Below are 20,000 nucleotides of genomic sequence, written 5' to 3' on the forward strand. Positions count from 1 at the left end.
AACGTAAACTTGACGTAGTCATTATTAACGACAACCCGCGATCAGTAATACGCAATATTAACAGAGTGCTCAAGATTACCGCGGCTGTAATTCAATTTATCAGAAGTACGTATTAGCGTGTAAATAATGTAATTGAGAGAAAGAACACTACACAAGCAACAGAAGTTCATTTCTCCCCTTCAACCTTAATAAGAATTAAGTGGCGCTTCCCAGAGACCCTTGCTTTGTGGTTAGTGCAAGTGCATTTGTTGCATTCTTTCCCTCCTCTCTAACCTCCAACCGGACAGACATGAACGACTATTGCATGAACCGCTTTTCAGACAGGATTTTCTTTTCTAGACGTTTGCTTGTTTGTCATGTAGTTACTCCTGTAGATTCTCTGATCACCGCTCAAAAGGAGGCTGATTGGTCACCGTGATTCACATGCAGTGTGAGGTATCAGTATCAGTCTGTCCTTTATTTTGTCCTTCTGCCTGGGCATGCATATTTCGTTAGGTTTAGGGATATAACACGTATACGGATTTATGTATATATAGATATATACATATATTATATATATATATATATATATATATATATATATATATATATATATATATATAAATATTTATATATATAAATATTTATACACACATATATATTAATATATATATATATATATAAATATATATATATATATATAAAATTTTTCAGTAAAAACTTTTTCTCATCCTGAACTTTATCCTAAAGATTAGAAAAATACAAGAAATCTGAAAATTTTTACAAAATAACGTCGTGCTGGTATGTAATCAGAATGATCCACGAGAAATTGTGTATATGTGTGTGTATATAATATATATATATATATATATATATATATATATATATATATATATAGTTTGTATGTATGTACGAATGTGTTTGTGTGGTGTATGTTCGTGCACAATTTATCCTTTTATGGTAATTTTTATAAACGGTGCTTGCTTGGGAAGACAAATTTGTTAGTATTTTTGCATTGGATATAATAATGAAGTAACTCCTTTGCTTTTACGACTTAATGGGCGACCACTGAAAAGCGACGTTGGCACGTTGAAAACTTTATGAGTAGGGTGTAAGACTAGCAACCTCACCCTTAGATATGGAAAAAGGTGTTTGGTAAAAATAGAGTATAGTAGACTTTCCACTTTCATAACTAAGGAACATTTATAAAGTTAGTGCTTCTGATTACTGTGTTCTTGTTTGTAACTTATAAACATCTATGCCCGAACATAAAAATTTTTGTGCACCACTATATTATTAATCATGTCTATGTATGTAGGTTTCATCATATACAGATGCGTATTTATGTATAACGACGCTTGCACTTTAAAAATGAATTAATGCACTGACACACACACACGCTTGGACAAAACTGTTTATATGTCTTTGTGATAGTTTTGGCGCATGTGCACGTGGCGTGTGTCATCATCACAAATATGAAGACACAGTACTACATTAAGATCGAATTCACTGTACCTCATGGATAACTTACAACCAAAGTGAGTCTTAATTGATACCAACTGCCTCGGCCATGAGTCCGACCTGTTCCTTTTGGACTTGATGCAGAGGTAGGCAGTCGACTTATCCATCGAACATTTAAGAGATATATGTTAATTTAAACATTGTTGTTCATATACCTGTCGAATTCATTTTGTAACACTTGGCTAATTATGACAGTTTTTCAGTTATACACACAAGAATTTTATAATCACAAAATATGCTCAGCATATTGAAACCAACTTGTGTCTCTGTGGAAAGCCGAATGATTTGGTCGATTTTCTACTTATGTATGGAACTAATCCAAAAGGCACAGGTTGGAATCCTGGCTGGGATAGATGCACTTTATTATAATTCTCTTTGGTCGTAAGGTACTGACAAGGTGAAGAGAATCAGATATTAAAGGTTTTATGGCTTAACGTTTGTCATTATAAAAACGTCACGTGTGTATACAAACTTAGTAGTCAGCTATCATGACAGAAATGGGTTGAATTGGATACTAAATACAGAACCTGAATTCAAAATGAATATGTACATAAGAATCGAAATCAGCATAGATCCCACTTGATAGCCGAATGCATAAGTAAAATGTCTACTTATCTAATCCATAGGCACAGGTTTTCGTTTTGGCTGGGCATATGCACTTATAAGTTACAATTATCTAGGTTATTTCTAAGGTAGTGTTTCCGAGGTAGAGCGAACTGAATATTAAATGACATTTGTAGCTTAATGTTTGTGTATAGAATATTTCACGATGATGTGATAAAAATTCATTTGTGTATATATGTATGTGTGTATCAGTGTATGCATTGTTGCGAAGGTAATTGTATTGGAAGAATAAATGACATTAGATCTGATAAGCATGTTTGCAATCACTTGTAAATTAAGCACACAACACACAACAATAGAGAGAGAGAGAGAGAGAGAGAGAGAGAGAGAGAGAGAGAGAGAGAGAGAGAGAGAGAGAGAGTGGCTAAATGCTGTCGAGAAGAATGGTAACAAGAAGTTAGAATTTGAGAGTATTTAATTTATGCTAATTTAGAAAGACGTTGACTCGACAACAAAGTTTTCTTTTATGGACTGACTGGATAAAGTTATAGGGAATAGAAACGGACAAAGTTGAAGTTATTTTTTAATCTTAGTACCGTGTTAGCCTAATGTGAAAATCAGTGCGATGTTTATTTTTTACGGCGTGTCCCAAGTGTACTCCCTTCGTATACCCAATTTCACTCAAATGTAGTAAAATTCAAAAGGCATAGGTAGCCTACCTGTATTGTACATGGCCTTGTTCGCTGTTGTAATTATTGTAAGAATCTGTGTTACATATGAAGGAGTCAGATAAGAAGACAAATGGCTTGCTTGCCTTGCTTTGCTGTGTTACACACTCTTGTGGCCTTAACATCAGGGAGGAAATTCATTATGCGAGCATCAGTTGCACACAAAGTGCCCACGTTGTGCTGATGTAGTCGCGTTATTCAAATGACACACCATCTCCATCAAATGAATAATGTTGCCCTTGATTCCTAAGCTTGACATATTGACCTTGAGTTACGCAATGTACCCACCCACTCGGAAATAATTGATAAAATCGTAATGAAGCTTTAAAAGTTCCCTGTACTCACTACCGATCAAATTACTAAGAAGCCTTAGAGGAAGCATCTCTGGAATCAGGCTTATTGCTGTTATTGGCTTCGACGTCCTCGTTTCTCATGTTGTTAAAGGGTAGTTACTTTCATATCGGTCAATATGTTTTACATCTTGACTGTTGTAAATTTGTTATAAGCTGCAATCAGTAGCTTTTGTCGTCCATCAAGCGAGGTACACGGGTTTGATTCCTAACCATTGGCTGATGGGCTCGCGCCATTAAAATCCGTATGTGTATGCAAATCTAAGCAGTGAAGTAAGTACCTGATAAACGAGGTTAATAAGGGCCTGATCCTAACAGTTTTGTTCTAAAAACTTATTGAGGACTAGAAGGCTAACATCTTTTGGCGCCGCACGCATAAGTGGGAAAAGGCGTATGGTGAAAAAATCGAAGTACGTGTGTGTGTGTGTGTGTGTGTGTTTGTGTTTGTGAGCGTGGACGTATGAAAACTTCTTCAAGCTATACACTCTTTTTTTTCTTTTTTCGTTTACACTAATGACGTGTATGTGTAATTAATTCTGTAATAAATATGTAACATCCCTTGAGAGCTTACATCTGTCTAAAGAGACTTAAAGATAACTGTCCCTCTAGCCTGAGAGAGAGAAATCATTCTACCTCCCTTCTTCCACTGATATCTTTCATCTTTTGAATAAACCGCTTTCCTGCTAATCTCATTGGATTCATGCTAGTAAGCAGAGACACTGTATACTGTTGTTGACAGCATTTATATGTTTTTCTGCCCATTAAAGCAGGAAATCATACATATGATTTAATATGTCATGGTAACGGCACGATTTATTCCTCTTACTAAAAATAAATACGGGCTATAGAAGTAAATAATTATAAGTGAAAATAAGAGAGAACTCGTAAGCCAATTATACAGGAAGAAGCATTGAACTGAACTAAATGTAGTTAAAGTAAAACTCTTTAAAGTCTGCCGGAAAATCTAAACCCCAAAGGTTAAAGGAGAGAAGGTTTCTCCTAGCCTAGCGCATCAATAGTACCCTAAAGGTGATGACCTCTTTTGCACTTCAAAAACAGAAAGCATGAAATGTAGGTGATTGTAAGCCACCACTATGTATTTTTTACAAGTGAACAATAACTGAGAAATAGGTTCGTGTACAGGTTTTTGTATTTAGCATGTGTTTTGTAGATAAGGAAACCTAAAAGAAAATGAATACTCGTGCATTTCCTTACATGTATATTAGCTGAGTCCGTATTATGTACAAGTACCCTTTGTCAGGTTACGGTTATGTCAGTTCTTGCCGCGGGTCTTTTGTGTTAATATCTTTGATTTTAGCGTTAGTGCTATTACACCTTCAATAAGGAAAATATCAAATGATTAAAAACAGATATCAGCTTCATGTCTTGAACAAAAATAGTTTTGTTTAAAAATTTCCAACACTCATTGAAGAACGCACTTAGAAAGTCGTTTAATGGGTCGTTGAAGATTTTAACTCAAAGTGGATAACGGGGTCAAATTTGCAGTGTTAGTGTGCCAAAAATGATTTTGGATCAATGCACTTAACCGAAAAGCAAGATTCCTATTTATATTGCTGTAGACAAAACTAACATATTCTCAGTTTCTGAAACTAAGTACAAAACTAATACATTTAAGGAAAAGAAAAGCGAGAGTAACTGGAACTGCTAGATGCGGAAAGAACATTTTGAATGTTGAATGAAATAATAGAGCCCTTGGCTATTCTTATTATCCCGATGGAAAGAACGTGAAGTAGAATAAAGGAAACGAAACGTACTAAGTTGCCTATTCTCTTCCTTTGAACATTCTCTTTCTTTATCCTTAGGTTTATGTACATTGGATTTCTGGACATAAATGTACACCTTAGAAATCTGTAGATTTATAAGTTTTTTTGTATGGCAACATTTAATTTTCATAATTTTTTCATTTTAATAGGTTTCTTAACATTGTTTATTGTAACATGGGCTTAACAATTAAACCACTATATGTAACTTTTGACTCCTGCTGCTTTCTCTTTCCTTTTGGTTGGCTCTTCAGTCATTCTGTCATCACTCCACCCCTTTCGCTTCCATTCATTCACCGGACTAACTAATTATAACGTTGGAAACTTTATTTCTCCCTCACTATCACCCTTGATTCGTAAATATCAAACTGTGACATTTCCTTTACATCCTCTCACAGTCTTCATAATTTGCACATACACGTTGTAATATTGTATAACAGATCGCACTAACACTGAATTAACCAAGCTCACAGGACATACTGAACAGTAACAATTGAAAATGTCCTGGCGTTTAGGAAATATGCACATCATATTTACGATTTGATTTCATTCTTCATTCAGGCACATTGTTTTCTCCTTTCGAAATATAGGACAGGAAATAACAGGCTCATAGTCGAACAGCGGCAAGGGAGACTTTGGATTCTTAAGCGAAGTGTAACTGCTCACTCATAGGGGTACTACTAATCTTCGACCAACGCTAGTATTATGACTCTTTGGGCTGAACTCCATTGGGTTACAAGCATTAGGATGAATGGTGGTAAGATACAGATAAAAAAAAATTTACGCTGGTTGGTAAAAGACATCTTTGGAAAAACAATATGTATGCTTCACAAACTGTATATATTATAAGGAAAATGAAAAATGTCAAGATTACCATATGAACTCTGCTAAAACACCAAACTTACATACCTAATGGCAGGGGCAATGGGATGTAACATTTGTATTTTTCTCCCTTGAACTCAAAGAAAACAGACAAAACACACAAAAGCAATGGGGGAATAGAAATAAAATTTGGGCTTGTACCTAAAGAAGGTTGAATCTTAACAGTCAGGGAAAGCAGAGAGGTCCAACACGAACAGAATTAAAGTGTTACAGATGAGGGAAAGAAGCTTGCATAACAGTGCTAATCGAAGGTTACCATCTTATGCACACCTTTGGGAAGAGGTTTCTGGTGGTTATTACAAGGCTAATTGTGGTGGAGGAAGTAAGGCTCGAGAGGAGCGGAGAGGGCAGTACAACTGATCAGTCATTTGATGAATTATATGCCGTTTCATTTTGATGAGGGACACAAAAGATATAGTACCCACAATGTTAGTGTAGTTTTTATATAAGCCGTAAACTCACGGGTCAATAAATGGACCATGGAAGTTACAGACTTAATATTTTAGAAGCAGATTTAGCAATTTGAACCTTCATCATATGTTTGTAAACCCAGGTTGGTAATGTAAAGAAGTTTAAATACTTTATTTAACAGAACTAAAGAACTGGATAGGAGATGGGACAGAACTCAGCGGTAACCCAGCCTTTGGGGCCACTGATTTGATAATATGATATCTCCATCCAGATATGCACATGAGATCCGAGATAATCGATGTTGAAATAAAAATTTGAGGTTGAGTGCAAACAGGCAGAAGAGAAATTGCAGATGACAAAAATAAGAGATGACTTCATCAGTTGCACAAGCATGCTCAGGAGGAAATGTGGGTGAAGGTACAGAACCATTTAGAAATTTAGCACATCACTGGAGTTGGGTAAAACCAGACTTTTACAACTGATAAAAATAACTGATATGTAATGATTAAATAAAGAGCTGAGTTTCCAGAGAAGAGGAAAGCCATAATTGGAAGGAGTGGCTAACAGAGCCTTCTTCCTGGATGTCAAAAGCCTTAGAGATATTAAGATTGATAACATGAAGGTTATCCAAGAGTATGCATGGAAAATTACAAAAATGCTAGTCATATAGGAAAGGAGGGTTTCTTAAGCGATTGGTATGCAGAAGGAGTTCTGGTGATATGGAAGGAGACCTTGATATTAAGTACTTTAAAAATTAGATGAATAAAGTTTTGAATATTTCAACAATACTATAATACAAGCTACACTCATAATAGTTGGAAGGATTAGATTTTTGCCCTTTCATTGGCTTATGCAAAACCAATAAATGTCTTCAGGGGTAAGGAATCATGCAGGAACACCACGTTGGCTGGTCTAGATAGCTTGTCATTTTTTATAGATGGGAGATCGTCATGGACCTGTTGGACTGGGAATATTAAGGAATGGAGTAGTAAGAATAGACTTCGCAGTAGAGAATGTGCCCTGGTTCATATCAGTTTGTGTTAACCTACTGAAATTTGTCGAGTTGAGTCAAAGAATTTTGCCATCACCTAGGTGATGAATTCAGATCCTCAGCTCATTGGGTGTTTTAATTTTGGCTCTGTAGATAAGGCTATTTCATTGTTAGACGACCAATGTGCATTAGATGTGTAGGTAGTACGGTTACTAGAACAATACAGTTACGGATAAAGGAAATTGGTGCTGGAAGATAAACTGCACTTGTGAAGTTGTGAGGGGAATTATTTGAAGAAAGAAATACAGCTGCAGAAGACTAATTTTGTGTTAGAGACATACGTGAATCTTGTGTGTAATGGTGATAACATGCATACAGTTCTCTACCGGTAGATTTGTGGCTGTAAAGACGGTGACTCACAAAGGTAATATCTTAAGAAAAAGTCTTGTTTATGCGCACTTTGCTGTGCCAGGAACTGGGGCCATTATATAACTTGAATCTTCCATAGACACGTCAACATGAAATCATGGAAGGCAGAAGTAGAGTATTTGTGTCAAAGGAAATGGGCATTTGTACTTAATGAACTTCATATAAGTTTTAGGAATGGAACTTTGTTGGTGTAGGAAGTAAAGATTTGTAATATTCCCCACACCTTTTTATCGTGTAGTATCGTTATCGGATGGCGTAAGAAACTTGACCGTATGCATCAATAGTGCTTCGTAAGTAATCTGTGATTATCCAAGCCATCTTAGGTTCTAATGACTGTAGAAAACCCGCACTGGATTTTTACCCAAATCTTCATCGTCACCGCTGATAAATAAAGACAGGTTTATGAGATGATGTTTTTCAAAAGGTAACTTACAAAAAGTATATTTTGACTTAATGGAAAGAGTAGCGTACTAACAATGTCAAAATGATTTATTTGGCTGAGACTGACTTGACTTCACATTTGGGTCAATAAAGGCACCTTACGTTTTCTTCGCATACCATGGTCTTATACCTTTATATTCAGTAAAAACCCACGACACCTGCTGTTGCCCGGATGATGGTTAAGATTAATGATTCATTTAATCGTAGGGAAGTCTGGCTCTTTGAGCGACTGGCTCGTGTAGGAAGCTTTTGTTTCAAGAAATTCCTTTTTGTAGATTTTGTTCTTGTGCAACTGATGACGTAAGTAATTTTTTTTTTTCCTCTTTCGATACAGTCACGACGCTTAAATGGAGTACATGACCCCGATGTTAGTTCCTGTTGCCGCAGGTGTTTTAATTGGGTTACCTGCTTACTCAGATCATCTACTTGACCCTCGTGAATTGCAGATTCTACTCATTCTCGGAAAGCATTTTTCTGTCATTGCTGTATGTTTAATGTGTCTTCGGCCCACGTTGCCGTTGCTTTTTTTCGATTCTGTTAAACTTGATTTTCAGAAGATGGCAGTTTCTGTAGCGTACGAGTCACCGTGAGCAATCAAGTGTGAGAGTCATTAAATTTCCGCAATTAGTGTGGTATGTGATGTGAACTGATGTAAAAACTAACATAAAATACAAGTATTGTCGTTCACATAGCCAGTTGAAGATATCCATTAAAGTTTCGGCGAGAATAATTAGCTAAAAAATATAAGAATTCAAAAGGAGATTTTTCCATAAAAATTTGCAAGTAAAGAAAAAAGTTAATTGTACTTTACATCCTAATTAGCATTCAAAGATTAAAATTTCAGTAGTTTAATTTGGGAACAACAGTAGTATGCTACGTTTTTAAGTAACGTGCATGAAAGTGCAACAATATAAACGCGCCGCTTTGAATAAAACTGTGTGGAACAAATTGTATAAGTAATAACACAAATACACAAGTAAATATAAAGTCACATGTACACACGCGCACGCAAGTGTTATATCGAGGTTCGGAATCCATGCAGGTGTGTCATATACGTTGATAAAGATGGGTTTGGCGCAGCTGTTGGGCGCGACCCCTCCCCCCCTCTCTCTCTCTCTCTCTCTCTCTCTCTCACGACGTTGATGAGTAGATGTATCGTTAACCTGAGGCCTACAGACGGAATGCCGAATGTATTTGTTGCGGGTTGTTTGCCTCGACCTTGGTTATTTTATTTTAACAGATGGTTAATGGTTTAGGTGTCAATAATTTCACTGTGTTTGAGAAAACTGGTTCTCATTGTGCCCTTTAGTTTTCGTTTCTCTGTTATGTACAGTCAAATCAATAGTCCGCCGACACCCAGTGATCATTAACTTCACGGTGTGGAGAGCGCTCTGGTTTCACTTAGGTGGTGTCGACGGATTTAAGATTTTGACCACATTTTTGGACCTTATTTGATTTTGTTAATGCATAAGTTATTTGTACATCTTGCCATATATGTATATGTGTGTGTATGTATGTATGTACAGACATACATACATAAATACACACACCAAGTTATATAATCAAGTTTCTTAACAGAAAATTACATAGATTGACTGCTAAAACATGATTGAAAAAACTCGATAATCTTACGTGCCTCGAATTCCCTATAATTAACCTCCGAACGAATTTAACACTAATCACTGAAAATAACGAAATAGCAGTTACGCTGGTTTAAAGTGCTTTTGGAGAGGATGCTCTTCAGAAAGGCGAGATAACTTGTAGTTGCGTAACTCGAGAAAGCTCGTAAACAGCAATCCATCACCCAAGTTTTTCAATTTATGGGGAAATTATGCTCGACTGATTATTCCATGTTTGGATACAGGCACACGTCTATGTGAACGCATGACACGTATTTGTATTTCCACGCACCATAGAGACAGATTGCATTGTTGAAAGAGATACTTTTAACATAAAAAGACCTCGTCGCACATTTTTGCGTTAGCGAAGTAAATACTGGTCATACGACGCCACTCACAATTGTAGTTTTTCGTCTCAGAATCGCCACATTCACCGATTTTGTGATACGTATTATCATTGTCCGAGATCACTGTTGATGCCGTTGAGGGTCGGTTTAGCAAATGGGGAGTGACTAGGATGATAAGTAACGCACGTGACGGTACGAGCTGATACTCGGACGAGTAAATCTCCACTCAACGCTTCACAGAGTTAGACTGATATCAAGGCATTCCCACTTGGGATAGTAGTGTAAAACCGCCTAGGTGGCAACACCGGTGTTTGATCAGCAAGTGTTGCCAGTCTTTTTCAAAACATCCAGTTTGCTTCTGCATGATACGACGTCGTTTTGTTTATGGTGTAGTTTAGTTTTTGAAGCTACTACATGTCTGTATTGCAGATTTAAACAAGTCAACTCCGTTTTTGCATATAGAAATGTGTTCACGTCTACGTGATTCTTTACAGGCGAAAAAAGAGGAGATAATTAATTTTAAAATGCTACTTTAGATTTCTTCATATTCACCAGGCTTATTTTGAATTAGTCAGAATTTCTGAAAATTTCCTTAGGGGAGGTTGATTTTCATCGATTTGTGTTCGGGGCGTCATTCATGCTGTCTTGAAAACAGCGTCTTGTTATCGCCAGTCACTGATAACAGAAGATAAGTTGGGTATTGCTACTTTCTGATGGGGCTTGGCTGCTTAGTGTGACAATGAGATTGCATTCCAAGGTATAATTTTAGTCATTTCTGCATTAAGGTATAAGATATCGATAAAGCAATTGTTTCAGGATTTAGAAACTTTCAAGTTATTCGCACAACGTGCATTCCTCTTTTATGAGTGTGCTTTTTATGCGTGATGATTTCCGTGACGGGTGGTGTGTGCCAGTCCATCTACGTGTTTTAAAACTTTCCCCCGATTGTTATTTCGCTTCGGAATAAGAAGTTTGGTTTCCTGCTCCAGTTCTGTCGTCTGCCTTCTCAGCAGTTTTATTCATCTTGGATGGGGCAGGGTTCAGCCTTTGGTTTTTGCCCTCGACTGAAATGAATCCGACGAATGAAGACGAAATATAAAACTCTTCCGGCACGAAAATGTTTACTTACCGACGTCTAGTAATTGCTACATTGAACAGTGGTCTTCGTCGTTTCTGTGCGCACATCCGGGGTCAATCACATCTCCACAGATGCTGCGTGTGCACCGACGTAGTATTTTTAAAACTCTCTTCCCCTTCACCTCTGCAGCACTGTATCTAGATTCATGTGACAGTCCGTACTATTTAGACGGAACTCTGGAGTGAGCAAAGGGAAAGAATCCATTTCATCGATTTTGTATTATGAAATCGATTGAGATTTTCTCCAGCTGATATCGGATACGTATTCTTGATAAAAATTCATTACAGTCACGAAAGAAATGACCTATATTTGCGTCGTTATTCAAGTGGTGTATACATTTGCTTTGAATTGTATTAGCAAGGGTAATCATCTTTTATAAGCCGATGTTAACAGTTTTGTGGAAGTAGTTCGGTTCAAGGATCAGCCGGCCAGGTTCTGGCATTGCTGCAGATCAAGATTTTAATTGACCCTCTGCCCACTTTTGTTTTTTATTAATAGAATGTCGGCTGGCCTTGGGAGAGAATTACTAATCCCTTAGATCTAATGGAGGACTGTGGAATAAAATTATATAAGAGATACTCATTTTGGTTATTTTAGTAAAATAATTTAGATATATGTGGAATTACTTTGCTAATAAAGATCGAACTACAATTGTTATTATTCAAAGGTAAAAATTAATTATAACGAACCAGGGTATTTGTCTCTAATTTTCTAACTTTTAAGTATAGAATGGAAACTGGATTCATTCTCTCATTTGAGACTGAACGATATTTTTTAAAAGAATTAGACTACCGTTCTCTTTCTCTCTCTCTCTTTCACAAACCTTTAAATGTATATATTTCGAAATGAGTAAGTGTGCTCAGCTGTGGATGTATGTACAGTATGTGCTAGTTTTATATTTTTATGTTTAGTGGGAATGTATTTATATCTTAAAGATATGGCAAAGTAATACCAATTAAGAGATTTGGGCAAGAAGTAATGGGTGTAGGATTTTATTGATTTTATATATACAGGGACTGCGGCAATTGAACTGACAAGAAAACACCCACTGGGTGAGTATTTATGGTTACAATTTATACATATTACAAATATCATTTAATATGAAGATATAGTGAATTAATAGTGAATGTATGGCTATTTGAGTGCGTTTTTGTGCTGAATAACTGACATTATTTTAGGATTTTAAATCCAACGACCTTGTTTGAGTTCCCTTCCCCCTTCCCTTATTCCCACTGGTCGTCTTAATGCACCTTAACCCTTGAAAACTAACGAACAAAGTTGTTTTAAGTGTATTCAAAACTTTGGCTATTCATCAAACTAATTCCTCTCTCTCTCTCTCTCTCTCTCTCTCTCTCTCTCTCTCTCTCTCTCTCTCTCTCTCTCTCTCTCTCTCTCTCTCTCCACACTACACACACATACATATACATATATATATATATATATATATATATATATATATATATATATATATATATATATATATATATTATATTTGTTTCGTAACAAAAAATGTTTGTGTATTATACACAAACACAATTACTGTTGAAGAAAATGGCATTGTTTCCAGATACTGTTTTCTTGCCGAGACTTTGAATCAGCCTCTGCTTCTTCTTTTTCTCTTCAGGGAACCATCTCAGGAATAAAGGAAAAATTATTCACGTTTCTTTCATCTTACTTATTCGATTCGACGGACTGTTTCCTCGCTCATCGGCGACGTCTATAGACTGTTTGAAAGTTTTCATAAGAAGATTGTATCTGCGCAACAATGGCGTTGAGTTCAATAGGAATTACATAAGAGAGAAAATATGTCAAAATAGCATTTACATATATTTCTTGCACAAGAATTACATACTAAATTTCGAGGAAACGATAAAAAATTGTCGAGCAAAGTAGAAGACCACCATTTTGGGCTCATTTCTTTGCAATCAGACACTTGAATTCTCTTTCACTGACAAGCTTTTCAGTGTCAGGTGTGGCAATATATTTCTGAAGTTAAGGTAGAACTGATAATTATTGGAAATGGTTAGTGAGGTGTTTATATATTTATACTTATATTTTTTATGATATCAGGGTATGAGCTTTGCACTAGCATAGGCCACAGGCAAAAGATGTTAGGCAGTAAAATTAATTGGGAACATAACTAGAACGTGAATGACTGGTGGTGATTCGTGGTGAACTGCTTATTGAGAAAACTTCAATATATAACATCAGTTGCTTCAGTAACCTTCACAGACCCCCAATGCAAACCATTTTTCAACCCCGTCTTGCATGTACTCTGGGTCCATGTATTTTCCGTAATGGGTTTTCCCTTCCAAATTTCTCCATCACATACATACACCACATACACATTGTGTATGTATATATATGTTTGTATATATATAAATATAAATATATATATGTATATATAATATATATATAATATATATATAAATATATATAATATATTTATAAATGTATATATATATGTAAATATATATATATATATATATAAATATATATATATATATAAATATATATATAGTATATATATATTGTATGTATGTATTTATGTATATATGCGTGTATAACTGTATGATCTAAAAGCTACATTCGGAAGTTAAACGGTTTTTATTATAAGCAATATAACTCAGTGCTCAGTTTTAGAGCTGTTATTCCGGCTACAGTTGCCGGATATACCACACCTGTTAGTGCGATGAACTAACTGGAAAACCGGATATGCTATCAAAAAATGTCGAGGGGTGGGTGAGCAAGGTTAACTTGTACACGCCTTTGTGTTAGTTACTTTAAAAAGGTTCGTGTAATACATTGGCACAATGTATGATGCACCTTGTAACCTATATATATATATATATATATATATATATATATATATATATATATATATATATATATATATATATATATATATATATATATATATATTACAAGGTAAACAAAAGAACAAGAATACCTGATGGTTAATTGTCAGAGGGTAATAAACGAAGAGATAATCCAAGATTATATATATATATATATATATATATATATATATATATATATATATATATATATATATATATATACACAGTACATATATATATACATACATACATAGATATACACACATTCATATAGTTATTTACAGGCATTGTTTGGCATAAAAATTTTAGGGGTTTAAGACGACATTGCTTCAAACAGAAGTCTTACCAGCTGTGGATATTGTTGAGAAATAGCTTTTTCCTTAAATGTTTACATTATTCTATTTATATTTGGAAAACGTCGACGGTGAAGTAAAAAAATGTAGTGATGAAATGAAATTTGAAATTCCTCGTAAGAGAAAAAGGATGTGAAGTGAAAAAAGGCAAAACTTATCGGTGAGCCGTACATGTTTTCGTGAATACAAACAGCCACTCGAGTGGTAGGCCTTTCAGAATCTCAGGAAGGGAGGGAGCTGAAAGAGATAAGATAAAACACGTCATCTGTGACGTGGATAAGTGATAAATATGGAGCGAGCTCTATCGGTGATGTAGAGGAGTAAATGTATGGTTTATAAATATGTAGAATGTACACGACTTGAATTATATAATTATATATACATTGAAATGGGCATTATACATTCTTACACATACACACATAAATACGTACACACTTGTTTGTGTGTGTGTATATGTATATATATGTATATATACATATACATACATATTCACCTTATGTGTTTTACCACAGACAGTGGCGCCAAATGGCACTAACCTCAGTTTTCAGCAGATATCTTTTGGATGAGGTTGTTAGTCCTATAACATTATTCATTCTAGTTACAACCTACCGTAGTCGGGTAACTATGAGGTACCTGGTTCATTGCTTAGGTCAGGAAGATACATTGGGCTTTACAGTAATGGGACTAAACTGCTTCACTTATCAAAAACTTAACCTTGTAATTTCCGTTAGCTTGCACTCCTGACATAGATTTCCGAGTAACAAGAACGCCATACTCCCTTTTAAAGCAGTAAGTTTCCTCATCTCTCTATTTTACCAATGGGACCTACTCTGGGTATACATGTAGCCTCTCAAAAGAGACCACGAGAGAGAGAGAGAGAGAGAGAGAGAGAGAGAGAGAGAGAGAGAGAGAGGGAGGGAGGGGACTTTTCTAGAAAAATAAGATCAGTGGATACCATGCAAGAGCGCAAAATTCCCTTGAAGCAGTAATTGTTTGGTTATTTTTCGCCAAATTTATTTTCTTATTTTATATATATTACCATTCGTAGAATTCATGATCTTCATATCTTTAACACCCGTTATTTTCCGTTCATCTGACTATATCTCAAATAATAAATTAAAAGGAGTGAGCAGTAAAAAGCAGAAGTTTAAAGAATTCCAATATTTGTTCTAAAAAGTTTGTAACAAGCAAAAGTCAACCAAGATTAGGCTAGCGTCCTTTTGGAAGTGCAGATAAAAAGTATTCCGACAGTGGAAGGTGTGCGAACGCAAAAATTACGTAATGATATGTCAGTGAGAAATATTTCGTATAATTTCTTAGTACAGAACCCTGTACATGTTATAGCAGTCAATTACACAAAAATATATTAAAAGAATCAGCGACATCAGGAAGCAAAGGCTTTTTAAATGTATCGGGGAATGAAATAAACAGCAGAAATCAACCTGCAAAAATGCAGTTAAAACATGACTCATTCACACATGTTGAATAATTATTTTTGCATGGAATAGTGAATGAGTATCATGGAGTTTACTTGTATGACCTTGGGATTAATACGCTTCTTTAGAGGTAATGTTTGAATAACTAATGAATAACGGGCACTTTTAATTTCTGAGAACGCATTTTATACACATATCACACGCACGCGCATACACATAAATATATATATATATATATATATATATATATATATATATATATATATATATATATATATATATATATATATATATATATATATATATATATATATATATAAAGGTTTCATTAAGGCGGAAATTTAACACAAGTCATAAGTTAATTTCTCTGTCTGGTTTACAATGATCTTGCGATAAGCAGTGCCAGTTTATCTGTTTTCTCACTTTCATGTCTGATCACACAAGACAGATCACGTTCTCATGTCGTATATTCAAGTTTACAAAAAATATGCAAGCCAATACTACATTGATAACGTGCATGCAGCCAAAAAAATGGCAACAGTTTGGTAGTGCTTGGATGGGGTTGCGTAATATCTTGAATGAGTGACACTGTGGCAGAGTTCACGGAATGCAAAAACATTGGCCTTATACGATTTGACTTTCTCAAAATTCTTACACCATGGTATAGGTGAATGACCAGGTTACATAGCTGAAGACGGTTATAAAAATGAGACTTGGTGTGACAAGGAACTGAATTAGATAAATAATTTAACGAGTAGTCGCATGACAGACAGTTACTTAGGCAATAAATCAATATAAAAACAAGGATTTTTCGGTGACAGCAGAAATGTTTTACTTGAGATATGTCAGTCTCTTACTTTATTACGTGATACTTTCGAAATACATTAGCTGAATTGAGGTTGATACCATGATTGTAGGCGCAACTTACATGATTGTTTTTAGGAGCAACTTCAGGAAAAATTAAAATTAATATTGTTTGACATCGCCATCTTTGCTGAGCCTTCGGGAACTCAAAACGTTTCTCAGTCAGTTGCTTGACAATTTCCAAGCTTCCAGTCACTAAATTTCAGTACCGCCAGGACATTAGCAGACGGGTCACATAGTGGCAGCAATAGCAGATATGACTTCGGTAAAGGTGAGTTCACAGAGTGTATAGTCATTTTCGGTGCCTTTAATAGGACGGTGAAAAGAAGGGAGTTCACCGAAAGGCCGCTTACATGGTGCATCTACAGGGCTTGTACTATACTGGTGTTACTTCTGTACGGATTAATAACCGAGGCAAGGCAGTCTTCAGAATCTGCTGTCGTTTGGTTCCTGCCATTCTAGTGTGTGACCCTGATTGGTAGGACTAGGTCAACGGTTCTTAGCCTTGGGCTCATGACCCCCTGGGGGTTGGTTTGGGGTTTCTCACGGGTCACAAAGTGTTGGGGAGAATATAATTGATTTTCATATATTTGGATTTGCCAGTTGGACTTTTACCAGTTTGAATGAGAAGTAGGTTTTATTTGTATGATGTTCAATATTTCTGTGGAATTTGCAGTGTTCTAGCATTTGTAGAGGCCATGTGGAATTTTTCAAAGTTTTTGTTCGTGGCATTTTCAGTATGCCATGGTGTTCCTATCATTTTGTTTTATCTTACCTTATCACAAGGTTCACCATTTCAAAATTTATTATAAGGGTTACGGTAATAACCTGAAGAGTCTCTGGGGGTCTGATTAACTGCTTGTGTTGGTGGAGGCAGTTGGGAAATATCTCATCATATTTTTTATATGGTATGATGAAAAGAAGAGGAAGTTGTATCCTTATTTACCTGTGATTTGAAAAGGAAATGGGCGACGGTATGAAAGAGCTTTAAAAGGTAATTGTAACGAAGAAGAATGAATCACCCTCCATCTTAAAATAATGCTTGTTGTTTGTGTGTCTGTCCTAGATAGAGTCTCTACACCAACACAGTTCATTGGATAACGGAAATGTTTATAAGGTATAATGCAAATGCTGTTTGGCAAACCATTATATTGTTATTTGTGTAAAGAGTAATGTTGATGCTTTGTTTGGAACAAAAACAACTCTTGAGTTCGTTGGGTACAATAGTTCTAATCTTATCAGTTATTCAGCCACTGAAGCGCATGTTGACGTCTAGTTTTCAAAATGTGTTGGCAACAACGTTATGCAAGCGCTGCATTTAATAAGAAAAGAAGAGTTGATGCATTATGACAGGACACGTCTATGTGTCCAAGACCTTGTCACCTGCAGTATTCCTTAGGCTGTGGTAGTCTTCGTTTTAAATTACAGCGATAGGTAAACAAGAGTATTTTCATTTGTCGATGTAAAGGCCAGGACTTGACTGAAAAATTGTTTCTTGTAAAATGTGTAAAAATCTCTCCCTATGCTAAATGCTTTAACAGTAAAGAAAATTCTCTCTCTCTCTCTCTCTCTCTCTCTCTCTCTCTCTCTCTCTCTCTCTCTCTCTCTCTCTCTCTCTCTCTATGGAAAAAGAAGCGCCATAAGTCTAAAAGGGCGAGGAAGCATTGTAATTGATTCTGATTATATATATAAATTTATATATATATATATATATATATATATATATATATATATATATATATATATATATATATATATATATATATATATATATATATATATATATATATATATATATATATATATATATATAATATATATATATCTCATGTAGTGATGTGTGCACGTGCATCATATATACAGAAAGTGAATAGAAAAGTGCATGATGTGTTTGCCAGCGCGCTCTCTATCTCTTAGCTCATAAAGGTCCATCACAGATGTAAAATATCAATTTCTTTCTCTTTCTCTTTCATGCTTATGTACCCGGTTATAAATCTATTGTTTTCAGTCGGGAAAAATAAGAGAGGAAGTGGAAAATTTGAGGAAGACATTTCATCGTAAGTATACGTTAACAGTGATTTGACTAATAGGGAGCTAGAATAACATCATGACCCCTTTAAAGGCAGTTCAAAAGTTTTTACCATTTTATTTACAGTCATTTGGCTATCAGTTTTAATAATTTGAAACTAACTAAATTATAAGGTTACTCACCTGTAATTAAGAGCTGGTGATCAGTAAAGAAAAATGGAAGTCGAAGGCTTGTTTAAATTGTGGTTCAGTATATGTTTCAGTGATTTTGCCAACTAGCCTGTATGCTTTCTATGAGATTTAATACTAATTTCAAGTGCGACTGAGATGCCTGGCGCTAAACCTGTCCATGTTTAGACCTTCCCAAAATCCAGAGTATGGCGTAAGGTCTCTTGTCTTCGAAGACGATAAAAAGTCTCGGAAGCTTGCATTGGAAAGAAACACTAGATTAGGTGAGTGAATATTGGACACAATATCCTTTATTTACTGAAATAATTTTGTTTAGATTTTTAGCTTTCTGTAAAAGATAACTATTTGTCTGCCCGTCCGCACTTTTTCTGTCCGCTCTCAGATCTTAAAAACTACTAAGGCTAGGGGGCTTCAAGTTGGTATGATCATCATCCACCCTCCAATCATCAAACCTACCAAATTGCAGCCCTCTAGCCTCAGTAATTTTTATTTTATTTAAGGTTAAGGTTAGCCATGATCGTGCGTCTGGCACCGCTATAGGTGCCACCGACACAGGCCACCACCTGGCCGTGGCTGAAAGTTTCATGCAGCATTATACCCTGTACAGAAAGCTCGATTGCGCCGAAGAAACTCACTCATGATTGAGATGGGAAATTAGATATAAAATCTTATTTGGATCTAATCAGCAGAAAGTGTGTCCCAGCCTGAACTGTTCCTGAAAGAAAACAGTTCCTAGTACCACAGAGGCAGAGGGAGGAGATACTGTGTGAGATGAACACAATTTTAAAAGGAGAGAACGAATAAGGCGAGATCTGGAATTTAAAAAAAAAAAAATATTAAAGGTGAACTCGAAGATAGGTCGAGAGTGAAGGCAGAATATAATTATCAGTAAATAATGCGTGCTCACTAACGTACATTGTATGTCCATCTATTTATCTACCTATCTGTCTGTCTATCTATCTATCATTATATATATATATATATATATATATATATATATATAATATATATATATTAGATATTATATATATAGGTAATTGTAGCTTGGCAGTTGATTTTCTTTTTAATTCTTTTAAGCTCGCCGAAAGATTTTTATCGTCAGTGGAGTT

General features: G+C 35.4%; 1 protein-coding gene across 10 annotated transcripts in view; it reads right to left on the reverse strand.

Annotated features, from left to right (window-relative positions):
- The window catches only part of LOC136852537 (serine-rich adhesin for platelets-like), a 140,863-nt gene that overhangs the window by 79,838 nt on the left and 41,025 nt on the right, over positions 1–20,000 (reverse strand). For 4 of the 10 annotated variants that reach the window (XM_067127270.1, XM_067127272.1, XM_067127266.1 and 1 more), the window contains exon 1: positions 10,230–10,340. The exons of 5 other annotated variants lie outside the window; for them this stretch is intronic. The gene's annotated coding sequence lies outside the window, so the exon portion shown is untranslated. Of the gene's footprint in view, positions 1–10,094; positions 10,341–20,000 lie in introns of those variants that run through there. One more of the 10 variants, XM_067127267.1, reaches the window with a different exon arrangement.

This window comes from Macrobrachium rosenbergii, chromosome 25 (assembly GCF_040412425.1).
Source record: "Macrobrachium rosenbergii isolate ZJJX-2024 chromosome 25, ASM4041242v1, whole genome shotgun sequence".
Lineage (NCBI taxonomy): Eukaryota > Metazoa > Arthropoda > Malacostraca > Decapoda > Palaemonidae > Macrobrachium > Macrobrachium rosenbergii.